General features: G+C 37.2%; 1 long non-coding RNA gene across 1 annotated transcript; it reads right to left on the reverse strand.

Moving 5' to 3' along the window:
- Positions 1–3,030: 3,030 nt before the first annotated feature.
- Positions 3,031–16,434, reverse strand: LOC114478776 (uncharacterized). Its single transcript, XR_003675911.1, has 3 exons — positions 16,424–16,434; positions 3,330–3,333; positions 3,031–3,178 (listed from the first exon to the last, which is right to left on the reverse strand). It is a non-coding gene; the product is annotated as an uncharacterized LOC114478776 (long non-coding RNA).
- Between the last annotated feature and the right edge of the window lie 2,376 nt (positions 16,435–18,810).

Genomic DNA, 18,810 nt, shown 5'->3' on the forward strand with positions numbered 1-18,810 from the left:
TATAACAATGAGGAAAATTTGAGCCCTGCTAATATTGTGGAGTTCCATTGAATTTGTGTATTATTTTGGGGATATTTACAACTGATTTAGTTGGTAATTCATACAATGATGAATGGTTTCTTTGACTTTTTTGCTTTCTGCTTTAGGGAAAACTGGATGCTTTAAAGGGCCAGGATTTGAGCACAACATGAAAAGAAATTGAAGGGTCAGTTTAAAAAGAGCTGTAGTGTATTAAGAAATATAATAAAGTAAACAACCCCACACTTTTGTTACTATCATATAAATGCTGTTAAAAAAATCTCCCGCAATTTTACCGACTGCATTTCATGAAGGTGACTGGCCTTCACTAAAATCCTACTATTTTAAAATGTATTGAAGGTTCGGGTTACGTGCTTTCTTTGTAAAGTATGAAGTGTGAAGTGGACAGTGGTTAAAAGCTTAGGTAGCATTGGGTCTGAAAAAAATGCTTATCCAGGTGCAGGTTCAATGTCTTCTGTTCACATAAGCATTTTCAATTAAGGCTTTTCCAGAAGCAGAAATATGTTCCCAGGTTTAGTGCAAATAGTAAAAATATTATTCTAACCACCTGTTGGTTAAATATGTCCATTCTAAAAATGCCAATATGCCAACATCTTGTTTCTTCAGACTTTAATCATTCAATCCATAAAACACCAAAATAAGGTCAACAGGAAACAAGAGCATCTTGGCATATGAATTGGCGAAATCCCAACTGTCATGAGGTGATGAGTTAGAGGCCTAAGATGCTGAGAGAGGATTGTTTATTTCACAAAAACTCAAAGAACAAAGAGAATATGAAACCTGACTTTTCTTAACCACAGCACATTAACAGGGACAACAACAACAATGAACCAGCAAACATTCCGTGTTGTGCTGCCACTAACGAGAAATTTTCGAACGACTTATTTTCCACTACTCTTTCGACTAATAGTCGAGTCATCTAAATGACTAATAAAATAATTTAAAAAATCAGAGGTTTATTTTGTTGGGTTCATTTAATTTTAAATACAACTCAAGAACTGAAACATAAAGAGCCTATATCAGTAACGTCATGGTGATAGGCCCCAGGGCAAACATTTTTTGTGCCCACACACACACACACACACACACACACACACACACACACACACACACACACACACACGTGAAAAGGGCTGCATGTTGGGGATTCAGCAACAGAATATGAATAGTAGACTTCTAGATCTCAAGGGTCCGACATGATGCATGCAACTCACACTTTGCTGCATTTTATGTAGAATATAGAATATTCTAGTGTGGTTATGTAGCTGCACGGGGTGTACACGTTTGTCTCCTTTCAATCTTTTTCTGATGCAATTACCCTGTAAAGAAGATAAGTGGTCGCATTATTAAAAAAATATGCATTGTATAGCAATCCCTATGTGATACTTTAGTTGTAGGACACACACGATAGAAACTTCCTTCTTATAACGATATAAGAAGGAAGTGGGCCCCAGTGCACTGCATCGGTTGCACCATCGACAGTTATGCCTGCGGCCTCTACTAGAAGCTGGATTTCCTCTTATCACGCTAACTTACGGGATTTATTCGGTGTGCGCTGTACTAAGAAGCTGGCTAACATCTTACTTGGCTAAATCACCATGGTAACTTAGGCTAAACAAAAACCTGGTCGGGACCAGGTTTTGTTCTGTGTAGGATCTGAACAAGCACCAGGATGTCATTTTCTAGTTTTGCAGTATTGGCCCAAAATGTCACTTATGTACCATGAAATATGTAAACAATACATTAAAATTAACTTAAGAAAATAAAAATGACAGAGTTGGATGTTTTTTGCATTTTGAAAAATAATTGCACACAATTATTTACGAGTGATGGAGACATCAAAAGCCTTCTAATCTCCTCTGTTGGATTTCACCTTAACCTTCACATCAGAATCAGCCTAAATTTGTTAGACGCTCATGAAGTAAATGTACAAAAACTTAATGTATGAACTATCAAAGCATCAGTATAGATCTGCATTTCCATTAGGCTGTGACATATTAGTCTCCAACCTAAATCAAAGAGCTCAGCTCTGCCTCACTATGAATTGCGGTGAAAGAAGGCAGGCAAGGGCTGCTCGTGTTTACGCCTGCAAGCATGACAAGGTTTATTAAAACACTCGCCGCTTGATTTATAATCATTTACTTACAATGACTTTCTCTTTTCTGTGGGCCCAGAGCTACGCTATATGTTATCGCTTACTATTTATGAATTGTGGTGAAAACAGGCAGGTACGCATATATGCGGCTCATGTTTACACTTGCATCCATGTTGAGGTTTAAAACACTCGCCGTTTTATTAATAATCATGTTTACTTTTAAGGGGCTTGCTTATAGTGGTTCTGCCCCCAAGATGAAGATGGAACGAGGATGATTGCAGACTAACCAGCAGGGCGCACCCACTGGTGTGGAGAGGAATTACAATGTGCCATTTGAGAGGCAGAAAATAGATTCATTGTAAAATGATTCTTCGACTAAAAAATTGAGGTCAACAAATTTTAATTGTCGATAACATCGGTAACGTCGACTAATCGCAGCAGCTATAATTTTGTGTCTACCCTGCAATTCTTCCAATCGTTGTCCTCCAGCTCAAATTGTGCGACTCAATTGCAGAGTCCGAATGTTTGCTGCACGCCATTAATGTTCTCACACTATACGAACCGACACTCTTACCTCACTGCTCACACTAGACATCCATACATACCACGTCGGGGTCTTGTTTCTGGAAATATAACGTAAAAAATAAAAGAAGAACTCTGAAGTGTCGCCATTAAAACAGAAGAAGTTGATAGACACTTCTGACACAATCTCAGCAAAAAGAGCTTCAAAAAAGAAAAGGCGGCAATGTGATGGACCAAAAATAGTTTGGGCAGACGTGGGTGGTATGGTCCGTCAATTCTACAGCGGTCTTACGGTGTTCGTGTATACGCAGTGTGAGAGTTTGAGGTTAAGCCAGTTCGTGGCATTGTGATACCCACACTAGGGACAACCAGGAGTTCAAACTGGTTTGATTTTCTTGCGACCATACGACTGCTGATCGGGAGCTGGTCGTGAGGTGTTAATTGCTTCTCGTGACCCCATGTATACTACACGATGCACAACACACAATTTAGCCGAGACACGGCCCGATCCCAAAAATAGACCTACATGTAAAACATTGGCTCAAAATGGGCCAAAAATCGCACAGTGTATGCCCGCTTTAACTGAAGAGTGAGGGAGGCTGATTAGGAAATGAAGCACACCGGAGTGCAAAACAGGAGGGAGCCTAATCACTCACAGCACAGGCACACTGACAAGTCTGGCAGTGAAATACACACAGGATGAATTCCAATACCACACAAGACAGACCTAAGAACTAAGTAGATGAAATACTAAAATATAACAGAAACAAGCTCTAAATCCTATTTGGCCCCATTGTTAAAATAAAAATATGATCCACCATAACCCAAATTCTTAATTTTTTTTCTTATTTTTATCAAATATATCACATCAAACATTAATGTACAATATGTCTGTGTAGTAATGCTCAAACTCGGTTTGGCTAAACTTGGGCAGACCTTTAAGTACAGTATATAAAGTTGCTACTTGCTGAGCTGGCAACTTGCTATGAATCGCTTTAAACACTATCCTGTACATTGTTGTTTATTTACTCTTATCTTGGTTTTCTTGTTTCTGAGATAGTATTACTGGTCTGTTTCCCAGATATATACTAAATCTTAGTAGCACCTCTCTCAGCTTATCTAATGTGCCCCAGTTTAATCTTCTCATGCCCCCTAACCACCACTATTTGGCGTTGACCTCTTCGTTTAAAACGGCAGCACACATGCATATTATTGAGCCCGGGGCCTTGTTGTGACCCTTAGCCCCCTGCTAAGTCAAGCTGAGTGTGTAATTGCAGTGTTTGTGGGTTTCTCTGGCATTATGTCTGCCCACCATGGGATAGATGTCACCGTAATTGAGGATTTACAAATTGTTTCATTTGGAGTGAATCCCAGAGTGAAAATATTATTATACTACGACCAATGGAAGATGTGAAAGCAGATTTGCTCTTGTTTGCATTTTAACTTCTATTCTGATGCCTGTTTGTTTCTGACTTTACACACATGGAGAATAAACCAGTTGGCCAACACGTTCGATGGTTTTTAGTGCAGACTTTTATTTTTCCACTTTAAAACTTCCTAAACCTTTGTCGTCTGGACTGGTTTATATCAATGTCACAACTGAAATGAATGATGAATTATGGAACATCAGCTTTGTTTTTGGCTTCAATTATTCTGCTTTATCTTTTATTAGCATATCTGATCCAAATTGTAAAACACATCCTATTAACAGCAGCGATTCAAACCAAATAGACAGAAGATTTTAGTTGACACTGAGCAAGATTTGACCTAATAACACCTGCTCTAAGCTCCTCCCCCTCCTGTATGACTCCCCATCGGGGCTCCGTCCAAAGCCACGCCCCCACGTGCAGTGTTTGGAATAACGGCGTTTAAAATAACGGCATTTGTTTTTCAGTAACGGGGTAATCTAACTAATTACTTTTTACGCCGTTACAATGGCGTTATCGTTACTGAACGTTAAATGCGGTGCGTTACATGCATTGATTGAATAAAATGTTATCCGAAAGCATCCCCGGCGTCTGACTCAGCTGTTGTGAGGAGGTGGGTTAAAAACAAGGTGAGCGATTATGATTGGCTAAGGCGACGTGCCAGCACACAGCGACACACACACACACACACACACAGAGCAGATTTGATGAAGCAGCAGAGATGGTGAGCGTGGACCAGTCTGATGAAAAGTTGTCATTTTTAAGGTGGCGATACAAACACTACTTTAAATTAATTGTGGTCAAAGGCAAGAACGTGTATGTGAAGTGTTCATTATATCCAGGAGTGAAGACTTTGTCCACATCCGTTGTAAGCAACTCAAATTTAATGAAGCGCCTCACGACACACGCATCTAAAAATGTGAATTTTCTGACATAGAGCAACTTTTTTTTTTTTTAATAGTGACGCAAATAGTTACTTTCCTTGGTAATGAGTTACTTTTATTATAGAGTAATTCAGTTACTAATGCAGTTACTTTTTTGAACAAGTAGTGAGTAACTATAACTAATTACTTTTTTAAAGTAACGTTCCCAACACTGCCCACGTGCTTGAACATAACAAATATTTCCCTTTCCAAAAAAGAAGGCATCTGATTGGATATTTCCATTCAGACTGAATGACAGGGATTGGTTAGAGTTTTTTACAGAATGCCAACTGCTACAGAGGTCCGATTCTTTTTATTTATTTTTCTGAATACATAATGTATTGACTATTCTAAGCATGGAAGGAACATTTCACCAAGTAAACAAAAAGTGTTTCTAAATAGGATTGCAGAATTCCCCTTTAAGTGACGAGTACCCAGTGACTAGTACTGTACCTATGCAAACCTCACAGTTAGCACTGGTAGTTAAAGCACAGGCTTTTGAGGCCTTAATATGTCATTTAAAGGACAACAGTATTCTTATATTCATACATTTTTTTATATATTTTTACTGTTCCTTTGACATTTTTCCTGTTTTTTCATCCTTTCCTTGTTAGCAGCTAGCTTTCGATACGAGGAGCAACCAGAGGGAGGGGAGAAGGGGTAGTTTTGAACAAGTGATATGATTTACTGATATTGTTTGCAATTGATTAGGTTAAAAATAGAATTTTGCTTCCATTAATTTGTGGCATGGCAATGAAATATTTTGCCTATGTTAATTGGCCAACCCTGCCAAATATAATACACTAAACCTAATCATTTAAGTAAGTTAGTTATTTATCGAACAAGCTTTATTTCACTACCACAACACACATTTATAAATCCAGTGCATCCTAACACCAATGCTTTGACTACTCATAATGAAGCACTTTCCTACAACTAAAGTATCACATAGGGATTGCTTTACAATGCATATTTTTTAATAATGCGACCACTTATCTTCTTTACAGGGTAATTGTATCAGAAAAAAGATTGAAAGGAGACAAATGTGTACACCCCGTGCAGCTACATAACCACACTAGAATATTCTATATGCTACATAAAATGCAGCAAAGTGTGAGCTGCATGCATGATGTCGGACCCTTGAGATATAGAAGTCTACGATTGATATTCTGTTGCTGAATTCCCAACATGCAGCGCTCCCTTTTCACTCTCTCTCCCCCTTTGTGTGTGTGTGTGTGTGTGTGTGTGTCTCGATAAGTAAATGAGTACATCAGTAGTGCTCCAGTGCTCTGTCTCTCATTGTGAAATCATAACATGACCTCCAAATGACATGTGCTGTGCCGTTCCACAGATCAGTTCATGGCCCATTAGATATATCTGGATATAGTATATGTATAGTTTGCTAGAATCTGACGTTTACTATCCTGCCAAAAGTATAGGGGCATTTAATTAAAGAGTAACCCAAAATTACTTTTTTTTTTCTGCTGAAACCCAATGTATTCGGGTATGAAGTAGTGTTGTTGATTGATCCTTGTCCAAATATTGACAGTTTGACGTATTTTGTGGTAAAAATGTAAGAGTGACTGCGGAAGGTGGCGTTTGAGATTCTTGCCGGGGGGGCAAAAGAAAAAAATAGAATTAAATACATAGACTGTCTCGAGATTTGTGCCAACAACAATGTGGGTAATATACACAATAATGCAAAAAAATATTACTAACATAATTGATTTTGTTAACTACAAAAATTTGTGTCGACACATTGTTTAATGTTGTAAATTCATGATAAAATCAGGCTGCTTTCTGTTTCAGTTTTTGCTGCAGTACCATACATGAACTGCTGGGTGCAGTGTCGCTTCACCATTTACATTGTGAAGAAGGATTGCGCAATAGAAGATGAACCAACCTAAAGTCTCAAAAGTATGGGACCATTAGACTGAAAATGCATACTATATTATACACCTGAGGTATATATATATATATTGTGTACAGTCAATGTTTTATTTTCTTTAATGAATTAGGAAAAACTGTAGGGGGCGGGGTATTGCTTCTCCTGCCCCCGCAAACTCTGCGTATGGTGACTGCCCTCTATTGGTTGAAATCTGGCTATTAAAATTTTATTTTGCTATTTGCTAAAATGGAAGCTGATTTTGTTTTGTTAGCTTCTTACCTCACTGTTGGCGCCGCCACTTCTATTGAAACAAGCACAAGTGGAGTCAGCAATCTGTGTTAATTAGTTTAGATTGAGAGAATTGTGAATAAAGAAAGAAGTTTATAGAGTATGTAGGTAACATAGCATTCATTTTGCTTTGGAGATGTTATAGTAATAGACTAGGTGTATTTTAACTGCTCCAGGAGCCACGCCCATAGTCAAGGCATTCTTTGAATTTCCAGCCTCGACACATGTCAGCTAAAACCTCAGGGTTTGGTTACTCTAAAAAAGTCAATATTCTGGTTTATTCTTTCCATTACATTTTGTTTCGAACAAACATAAATGATAAAAAAAAAAGAAAATATTTTGGTTTATTCTTTATCCATTTATTTTTTGTTTCGAACAACCATAAACGATAAAAAAGAAAATATTATTTTTTTATTTTTTTTTATTACTTTTGATACAAATGAACATAAATGATTAAAAAAAAACATGTATGTCAATGCACTGTATATGTTTGTATAGTTTTCTTAAACAATGAAAAACCAAATGTAAAGTCTAAAATGTTATTTTGAGCACTTGGTACATTTTGTACTTTTGAGCCCTTTTCTCCTTTAAATAGATGTTATGTATTGTACATAAAATGTGTTTTTTTTTTTTTTTTTTTTATGCTGCGCAATAAATAAATAAATATAACAAAAACAAACAAAACTCTTTAAACAATTAAATTTAAAGAGTTGGATTTAAATATAATTGTCCAAGTTTATGTTTTACTGTTGTTTCACTCAGACCATTGATTCTGTAGCTCACATGGGCCGGTTTGTTTATGTACTTGTCAAAAACAACTCTATAAAATCAAGACCCCCTCAGGCACATACAGTGTTTGTAAAAAAATAAAATAAAATAAAATAAAGCTAAAACAACAATCAATTATTTATGGAATGAAAAGACCAACCCATTCATCGTGCCATTAGAGGATATCTGCCATTAATTGTGTTAGTCAGCCACGTTGTAAAGAATTCCTTTAAAAAGAAAAAGTGATTCATTAAAACTTGGATTAATCTAACTGAGATGAAAGACTGTCATAATGCACATCATATTAGATGACCAATATGTGTTAAATGACAAAAATGTCAAGGAAAGCAAACAACTGAGTAAATGAAAACAAATAAAATAATGTTTGAAAACCCTAAGGTCCACAGCAAAGTGTCACTGTCATAAACATATACCCCCAAAAAAAGACAAGCATGCAGTATTTTGCCAAAATCTGCCAATACACAAACAACACACACACAGAAACAGACGAGACGATTCATCTTTTAGACTTCAACACGAGAAAATAAAAGGAAATGACAGTTTGCCTGTCAGACAAAAAACAAAAGGATATGTCAGTTTATTGAAAGTGATCAAATAAATAGTCTTAGCAGACAAATCATTTGACAATGACTGAAATCAAGTAAGTTATCTTTTGAAAACTAAACTTTAGAGTTGTACGTATGAAACTCGTTTTTCTCCTAATTATTCTTTCTATCAAGCAATTGATGATAGATTGTTAGCGAAGAGAAAAAAAGGATTTATGAATCCTCGCTCATGGTTGATTTTACATGAGAATCTTTAAAAAGACAGACGTATACCCATAAAGGTGTTTGATCATGTGTGTTTTTGCTAAAGATAGCTTGTGAATGTAAGAGACGCTTTTTTTTTTTTTTTACTACTTAGTTATTATTAACGTTTTTAACCAAACTTTTATCATTTAATTATTTATTAGAAAATGATATCAAAGCCCTAAAACTCATTTTAACTGTTTACTATATTTAGTGTATTTTATTTCACTGTTGACATGAGCCCTGCTAGCTTGTCCTCCTGTAATCTGCATTATTTATATATAGACTACTGTTCTTTGTTTGAACTAGACACTGGTTGTTAGATCTGGCTTCTTGATTATTATTATATTAGTCCAGACATTGAGACAAAGGCAAAGGATGAAGTTGCAAGTATTTAACTGTATTGGAATATAGACTCATATAACTTTGCTAAAGATGGCTGTAAACGTGAATGAACAAGTGATCAGGATTACAGCAATGTTTGTGAAATTTGTTATATTTCTTTTCTCATAAAAATACAATTCTAAATCTAAATGTTAAATAATAAATCTAATGTAAATGTTAAATGTAAAAGTTAAATGTAAAAGTTAATTCTAAATCTAAATGTAAATGTTAGATATTAAATCTTAATCTAAATGTTAAATCTAAATGTTACATCTAAATCAAAATGTTTAATGTAATTGTTCAGTGTGAGCTTTGATTTTTGTACTAAATGTTTTGTTTTACCCGTGACATCTAGATTAAACATTTAAGATTTACATCTATATTTAAAATTTAAAATGTACATCTAGATTTAACGTTTAGATTTATTATTTAACATTTAAGATTTACATCTAGATTTTGATGTATTATTATTATTTATTTTGACATATTTTTATGAGAAAATGTTGAATCTAAATGTCAAATGTAAATCTTAAATCTCAAATGTTCAATCTAAATGTTAAATCTAAATGTCATGGGTGAAACTAAATATTTAGTACCAACTTAAAGTTCACATTTAACAATTATCTTTAACATTTAGATTTAATGTTTAACATTTAGATTTATATTTATTATCTAATATTTGGATTTATCATTAACTTTTAAATTTAACATTTGGATTTAGACTGTTTTGGTGTGCTTTCAATAAATAAGAAAACAAAGCGGTGGTTATATTCAGGTCAGACTATAAGCTGAAAACCCAAATTAATATTTGTGTCTAAAAAACACTAAGGTTCACATTTTAATATGCTCTCTGCGAGCCGATCAGTATTAAAACAGAAGCAGGAGGTGCTTTAGTATTAACAAAAACGAGCAATTAAAAATAATAAAACAAAGGGAATAAACCTTTTGTTTATTTAGTTGCATTATCTACTATGTGCTGCAGTAGCTGTTTGCTTTGCTGAATAGTAAATATCCTGACTATTCTGTGGTTAACCATTAGCTTTCATTTATTAATGAGAGCCTTCCTGTTGGTGTGATGATGGCAGATGTGGGGTCTTTCCTCTCAGCGTGAACACTAGGTGGAAGGCTTTCTATGGGCGTTATATATTTCACCATATGAGGAAAACAGCATGATTGAAGCCAGGGTTGGATGCAGTGGAGGAGGGTGGGGGCGGGTTCTGTTGCAGCAGGAGATATATGATTGGAGGCTAATGTAATGATTATTTGATATACCTTCACTTGTTCTCTCCATCATTCTAGCACACAAGGTCTCCTTTTTTCCATCGTTTTAGCTGCGATCATCCCTCCCCATGGGGATCTCATTGTCAATTTCTCCCAAGACTCATAATTGCTTTCCTGGCCTCTCCATGTAATGGCCCCATACTGAGTAATCCTCAACACTGGCCCTGTGCTCTGCCTATGAGTAAAGATTACTGTATTGATCCCACTACCGCCACGCTCCCATTTTCTTCCTCTACGTCTCTCTATCTTTACCTCTGCCTTTTCATACTCTCTTGTAATTTCCTCGCTGCTGCTCCCTTTGGCGTGTTTCCTACCTTTGGCTTCGCATGACCTCATACAGTGTGAAGCGCGACCCCCATAGTTAATCTATCTCCTGGGTGGTGGTCGATGCATTGCTTTCTCGGCTCGCTTCACAGCAAATTTCTTCTTCCAGAAAGTGGAATCCATGCGTCTTTTCAGATGAAGGTGATCGAATAGGTGGCGAGGCAAAATATACCACAGAAGTTGTTGTTAATTTCTTAGGCCGACAGCACTCAGTATGAAGCATAAAGCGAAAAAAGAAGTATAGCAAAATCAAAATGGTAGGATTCTGAAGAATCCTAAGCACTAGACCTGGTCAAAACAAGGAGATGGAGATTCAATGTATTAAATTCAAATTTTCTTTGAGCTTAACATTGGTTCAACAGAAAAGATTAGTACAGTTTGGGAGGCTTCTAAAGCTTATGTGAGGGGAATGGTAATTGCATACGCTAGGAAAAAGAAGAAATCTCAAAAAGTTTAAAAAAAATGGAGGCGGAGCTCAAGGAATGGGAGAGGAAGCTATCTGAACATTTTGAAGAGGCAACATTAAGGTATATTTGTGACCTTGAAATGCAGATTAATGAAATATACAATAAGAAAGTGAAGTATGCTTTATTCAGGATGAATACAATTTTTTATGAGAGTGGGGAAACGTCTAGAAAGCTTCTGGCCCAACAGCTTAAAAGGAAGGAGTCTAACTATTCAATACCTGCAGTTAAAGATGAGTCGGGAATACGTAGAAGCAGTACATGGGATCTCAGAATCAGAATCAACTTTATTGGCCATGTAATGCATGTTATACACACGAGAAATTTGACAATGTCTTCTTAACATTTTATAGCAAACTTTTTGACTCACAAGTAAAACATGATGTACATGAATGTGATCATTTCTTTTACAAATTATACTTACCCCATTTAACAGTGACTCAGCAGTTTGATTTAGACAGTCCAATAACAATACAAGAGTTACAAAAAGGCTACATCCCTAATGAAACCGAGGAAGGCAGACAGATTGGCCCATGTATTGGTTGAAGTTAATAACAAATCATTTGTCTGGGAAAGTTACCAGAAACCTTTAATGAAGCTTCAATTTTTGTAATATAAAAGGATGACAAGGATCCTATAGATCCAGGTAGTTACAGACCAATAAGCCTATTTAATGTAGACTGTAAAATCCTTACTAAAGTTATTGCTCGCAGAACGGAAAAAGTATCACCTGCCTGATCTGATTCACCCAGATCAAGTGGGGTTTGTGAAGGGAAGAACATCATCAGATAATGTCAGGAGACTCCTACATCTTATGTGGCAGAATCGTAATAAAAGTGTGCCTGTAGCTGCTCTGTCACTGGATGCCCAAAAGGCTTCTGATAGGGTGGAGTGGAGTTTCCTGCAATACACTCAAAGCATTCTGATTTGGAGAAGGTTTAACTAAGTGGATTAGGGTGATTTATTCTGATCCTAAAGCTGCAGTTTTGATCTCATCCTTTTTTTAATTGAAGCGTGGTACGAAACAAGGTGACGCTCTCAGCCCACTTCTCTCTACACTGTGCAGTGCGGACTCAGCGCTATTAGAGTAGTTGAGATGAGATGTTTTTGTATGCCGATGATACACTGCTGCTTGTCAGTGACCCTTCCTCTACAATTGAAGCATTTTCAAAATGATCAGGCTATACAATTAATTGAGAAAATTCTGAAGCTATACCAGTATCAAAGGGTTGCTTAATTAATATGGAACCACTGCTTCAAAACCTGATCAGCGGCAGCAGCAGTCATTCAAACTCTCACCGGAGTGTTAAGCGGCTAAGTCACTTTCTCCTCCTCCTCTGCTCTTCTAACTACAGAAATAGTGCATTCAATGTGATAATCATTTGTTTTCTCTAACCGCATTGTGTCTTAAACACGTCAGATCAGCGATACAAGCCAATATAACAGGTTTGCCAATGCATCGAACCACAAGAGCAGAGTACACCTCCGCATGAACAAATAGTGCCTACACAACAGCGTACGTTCTATGTGGAGGTGCGGCACCAGCAGCAGGCAAGTTCTGTATTTAGTTTTACCGGTAGCCATCACTCCTTCGCTCGCGAGAAAAACAGTGGCGGAGTTTCACAAAAGTTTTCAACAGGTTGGGGGTGGAGTCCATGGGTGGAGATACCAGCGGAGGGGAGGGTATTTTCTTTCACAATTTCACTTGTGACATCACAAATGTAGAACATTTGAAACAGAGCAATTTTCTCTGTGTTGTAAGACTTACACAGAACACAATCAATGGACTGGATGGATTTATTTCACATTTTGTGTGCCGGTGGACAGTCAAGTTACCTCATGTGTTAAAAAAACTGCAAAAGTGGATTTTTCATAATGTGTCCCCGTTAAACAAAAATACTCTTCGATTTGGAACAACCCAGCAATACGTATAGGTAAAGCTCTATTTTCATGGAATAAATAGTTGGAAAAATTGATTAAGAAAACATTTGTACAGAGATGATAATTTCATGTCATTCAATATGTTAACTCATTCAGTGCCAGCCATTTTCAGATTTTCTACCCCCCTCAGTGCCAGCCGTTTTTGAGCATTTTGACTGATTTTAAAGACCCACAAACTATTTTCTACTATGAATATCTGAAATCTGACACCAGAATCTGAAATATTGAAGCCTCTACTTTCATCAAAAAAAAAAAAACATTTGTTTCTGGCTCGTTTCGTTCTTTTGTAATCAGCCGTTGAATAGAGCAAGTTTTACACAAATCTTCAGTTTCAGAGCAAAAAGCTTAGAAAACAGCCTTTTTCTAAAAAAAAAAACCCTGTCAGTGACTTTAAAGCTATTTTTTTTGCTTTAGTGACCACTCTGACATCTGAACATCGTTTCCTTATATATATATATATATATATATATATATATATATATATATATATATATATATATAAAAAACACACACACACACACACAGACCGGGCTTTTGATGGCAAATTTATTATTATTTTGCTATCTGAGTCAGAGTTGAATGGATTTCTTACTGTATTTTTGGGTTCCTCCAACTTTCTCTCCCGTCAGTCTGCACACATGTAAATTGCTCTTCCTCCCCGACATGCAGAGTGTCACTGCTTGCCCCATTTTTTTTATGGTTTTATCTCACCATCGCCACACTATCCATGAGTTCCACACTTGCTCTGGTCAAGTGTGCGCTGCTGGGAGCTGCTGGGAACGTCAACCCTGTACGTGGCTTCATTTTCTGTCTCGTAAACGCCTTTCCTTTCTCCCTCTGAGCTCCGCTGAGCATGGATGATCTCTCATCCAAAGGTGCGCTGCTACCTCCTACCTATTATTTTGCTGTCTGGCTCACATCCCCCTCCACACCCCCCTCCTCCCGACACGCAATGATGACCCGTTTAGCCCGGTTAGTTGATGGTTTTATCTCACGATCACAACATTATCAATAATCCACTCAGGTCCAAACGTTCTGTGTTAATATGTGGAGCTGTGAGCTGCTGGATACGTCACAATATCACTCTGTAGCGCCATAATCTCCATTTTTCCTGCTTCTTCCTGCTTTGCTGGGTAGCATCAGTGGCTAATCTCTCATCTAAAGGTGCACTGCTGCCATATTCAGGACACAGTTGGTCACTACAACACCCCACAGCTTAGATATTGATGAGGGACCTCCGACAGGGTGTTTTCTAGTAATCCCCGTGAAAAATGCAAATGACGAGTGTCTCGTCAATGGCACTGAGCGTTTGGATTTGAAATGATGAGTTACTGAGTGAGTTTAAAGACTTGTTTAATTTGACAAAGGGGATTTCTGGAAATAACTACAAACCAGAAGTAGCTAGGGTAACGAAGGGTTAGGGTAACAAACAACACTTAATGACAGCCTTCATGAAAACCTTATGTCAGTCTTATATATAAAACTTCAGGTAAAGTGTTACTAAATAATCATATAAAACATAACAGAATCTGGTGTTTCCATCCTTGGTCGGAAATTGAGGAAAATCAGGACAAAACCAGCCTGTTTTTGTGTGTACCCTGCAAAACCAATATTCTGATTACCTGATGGTTTGGCAACTAGAAAAGCAACACCATCTTCAAACTGGTTCTTCCTAGTAAACATCCCAGTTATCAGGCTGCAGATATGTAATAATCACTGCCGCTGAGTTGATCACTGGTTTGTTACAAAGCAGAGGACTCTTGACTCTAGGGTGAGAGTTAAGATTGTAGCTGGAGTTAGATAAGCCACCGTCAGGTCTTGCTACTCACTCTGAATCCACTGCCTTGATCAGAAGCCTATTTCACAGTCAGTTTAACAAGGCACTGCAGCAGGAAATATTCATGCACTTTTCCCGTCAAAACATAATTTCTTTCAGGGGAAATTGAGACTCAGATTCTCTGGAAATGAAGTTCATATTTCTTTTGTTTATTGTAGAGAGACACGGAGAGAAGTCATAAAAATGACAATATAGTGTTCGCAGCGTGCGGGGGTGGAACAATATCTGTTTTCTGTTCTGGGATGGCAGTAATCCAACAGACGACTCTTTCATTTGGCTTTTTATCTGCGCCATTAGAGACACTGCAGTGTATTACATGCAATGCTGAACCCGACCATAAATGACACATGTTGTAAAACTGAAAATTGGAATTGAAGAAAAAGACCATTGGATGAAAACATCAAACTGACAGCTTGCATTTTAAACGCAGTTGAAAACACAAGAATCTGGGTCAAAAGAAGAAGAAGAGACCATTTTGTAACTGTGCTTTATTATACTTTCATATAGCTGGATTAGTTTGAATGCTGTCAGATAGCATCTGGTTTCCCTGTCTGTAGGATACATTTAAAAAAATCCTATTTCAATTTTTTATTGTGACCTTTGGCATTATTAATGTTTATTCAACTTGAACTTCAGAAAGTAGAATGTTTCCTGTCAGGAGGTTCTTTTTTGTGAACAAAGTCAACTTTTAAAAGTATTGTTATTAAATCATCTTATGTTGCTGTCAATCCACTAGCAATGGATACTATTAATAACGTCAAAGTAAAACATTGGATCCATATTGTAAAATAGAGTTGAAATGTCAAACAGCATGCTTGAGTATTCTGTTTTGTTTTGAAAAATGTTTATTAAAAAACACAATCTCACATAAAACTATCATTGGTGTCAATAAAGAGAAGGAAAATAAAAAAAAACCAAAGAACCAAAAGGTAGAAACTTTATAAAACAAGAGAACTGCGCAGTCCAGATCCGATCCAGATGAAACTTGGTGCGGTAATTGAGGACCTAACCTGACATAAATGAGTCAAATTTGATAAAGATTGGTCCATTATGAAACGAGAGATGAATTTTAGAAATTGTGTCAATGATATTGTGAGTATTTTTAGATTTTTGAAACTGATCAGAATCAATATTTTGAACCAGATTCCCTCTAAAATGTAATGGAATCTTCCATGGCATATGACAGGGGCCCCATGCAGCCCTCAAGTCTCATTTTTGCGGCCCCCAAAGTAAACGTCCAAAATGCCAGAAAAATGCACATTACAAAAGCAAAAATACATTAAAAAAAATACAACATTGCAGGAAAATAGAGTAAAAGACAAGAATAACTCAGAGAATACTCCAAAAACATTTAAAACTACTACAAAAATGAACAGTAATACACATAATTACTCCAAATAACACAAAACAACAACAAAAATACACAAAATCACGGAAAATGACAATAAAAATACACAAAAAGACAAAATACACAAAAAGACAAAAAACACAAAAAGACTCTGCTTACCCTCGTTACTAACAAACATGCAAAAAATTATCCCATCAAATGCAAAATGACAACACAAATGCACAGTATGACTCCAAAAAACATACATTTTACAGGGAAAATACACTAAAAGTCTACAGAAATGCACAAAATGCCTCGCAAAGAGCAAGACAACAACAAACATACGCAGAATAACAAAAATAACGCAAAATTATTATAAAAACTCTTTTTTTTCATTTTAATGCTCAGATTGGTCATGATTCTATAAGCTGACATGAATGTTGATAATGTGGCCCTTCAATCAAACAAACACATTTTTGTGGCCCCCGCTGTGATAGAAGTTGCCCACCTCTGGTGTAAGGTCTATCTTTGGTTAAAATGTTGTTAAAGTTCATACTTTTGACAAAATAAATAGAGGCCGGTGAAAATATTACATCCTTGGCGTAAATATGGAGTTTAACAATGTCGTACAGATTCAAAGTTACAATATATATAGTAACTTTTTTTTTTTTTTTAATAGTATCAGTTCTATTGTATTTCATACATAAAATAGTGAGAAAATACTGCGAGAGTACAAAAGTGGCACAACAGCGTTTCTATTTTTCAATGCTCATATGTTTCCTTTCACTCCCCAGTCTGAACAGTAAACACTTGACTTCCTCACTTCACACAAGTAATGCACTGCTGTGTGCATTGTGACAATAGAGTGGGTGAAGGTTATCTGTCAAATTGTGCTTGTATGCATGCGTTTTTGTGCTTTTGCAAATGACACAAAAGGCTGTTGGCGAGGGAGCTGCCAAATTGCTGGTGGCCTGCAGTGTCAATCACAGATGGGAAAGTATGATTACTGTATGAAATCAAGGAACATAGTGTAGACAGTAGTGTTGTCATGTAATAAATGAAAGTACGGTAGTTCTGACTCAATCAAACATGAGCCGTTGACCTCACGTTCAGATTTACACATAATGTTGGAAACTCTCTTTGTCACATAAATGAATACAATTAAACGTGCACAGAGAAAGTCAACCTCAGTGTTGATTACAGTCCATTATTGAGAACTTCTGCTTACGTTGAAGAAGTTGTCATGGCTACCAGGTTAGGGGGTGGTATCTAATTAAAAGGGTGTGGCAGAGAGAATGGCAAAGAAGGCAAGGAGGACTGTGTGAAGGTTTTGCAACATGTGATAAACTGTGTTAATGTTTTTGTGTGGTTAATCACTCCTTTTCACAATATGGAGACAGTTTGATACAAAGTCATTGCCTTTTTGTTTGTGTCTTTATTGGAGTTTTTATAACACAGAAAGTCTATGAAATGTTTTGTGCCTGCCTAAAAATATTATAACATGATTTAAGTGAGGGGTGTCAAGCTTGTTTTAATTCATAGGCCAAATACAAAGCAGTTTGATCTCAAGTGGGCCACAGATTTTATTGTGCCCGAGTTTGTACTTCTACGTATACATAAATGACAAAATATGTAAGAAACAACCATATCCAAGCAATAAGTGATCGATCAGTCCAACAAGATCTTCACTTTAAAGGCACACTGTGTAACTTTTGGCCCCTAGGGGCGCTAGACCTGTGACTTTTACAACAAGCGCCCCCTAGTGGTCACAAGCGCTGCAGCACTGTCGAAAAAAATCAACAAACAGTCAGTCGGGCCAGCCTCCCTTGTCTTTTGATTGTGTATGCAGACAGTCGTTGACCTGTAACTTCGTGATACGGATTAGCTCTAAGGGCTGGGTCGGTCGGGCTGGGGTGCGAAGCGGGGCTAGACTCGTGCCACGGCTGGAGGAACAGCCATCGCCGTCGCTCTCCTCTTCGCGTCGGCCGGGGTCGGGGCGAACGGGGAACGAGCAACCCGGCGTGCGCGGGACTATGTCCGGCACCAGGCGGAAGGCGGGTTGGCAGAGGGAGCCGGGTCTCGATGGCGTCTCTTTCTCCGCAGAAGCAGTTTTAAACTTTTTGTTTGCCTCAGCCATGACCAGGAGTCGAAAAGGCAGAAAAATACTTGCAAAAGCCTTTAGTCCAATGAGTATATTCTAGTCAGTGGTCACGTGACTGCCGTAAAGTGATACGTTCTCCAGGCATTCTCCAGGTCACATGATCTGGCCAAAGACGGTGCGTCTTCTCCAAACTTACATGGGCGCTATTTGAAGAGAGCAGCCCTGCTCGGAGCATTGATACTGTCAAGCGCTGTATATTGGCCTGAGGTATTTTTTAAAATAACTCATATGGGTCAAAAAGTCTGCAGTGTGCCTTTAAATGTACTAAATTTGTTGACCAATTTCAATGTAATTAAGTGAAATATTGTGTAATAATTAGAGGAAAATGTAAG

This window comes from Gouania willdenowi, chromosome 17 (assembly GCF_900634775.1).
Source record: "Gouania willdenowi chromosome 17, fGouWil2.1, whole genome shotgun sequence".
Lineage (NCBI taxonomy): Eukaryota > Metazoa > Chordata > Actinopteri > Blenniiformes > Gobiesocidae > Gouania > Gouania willdenowi.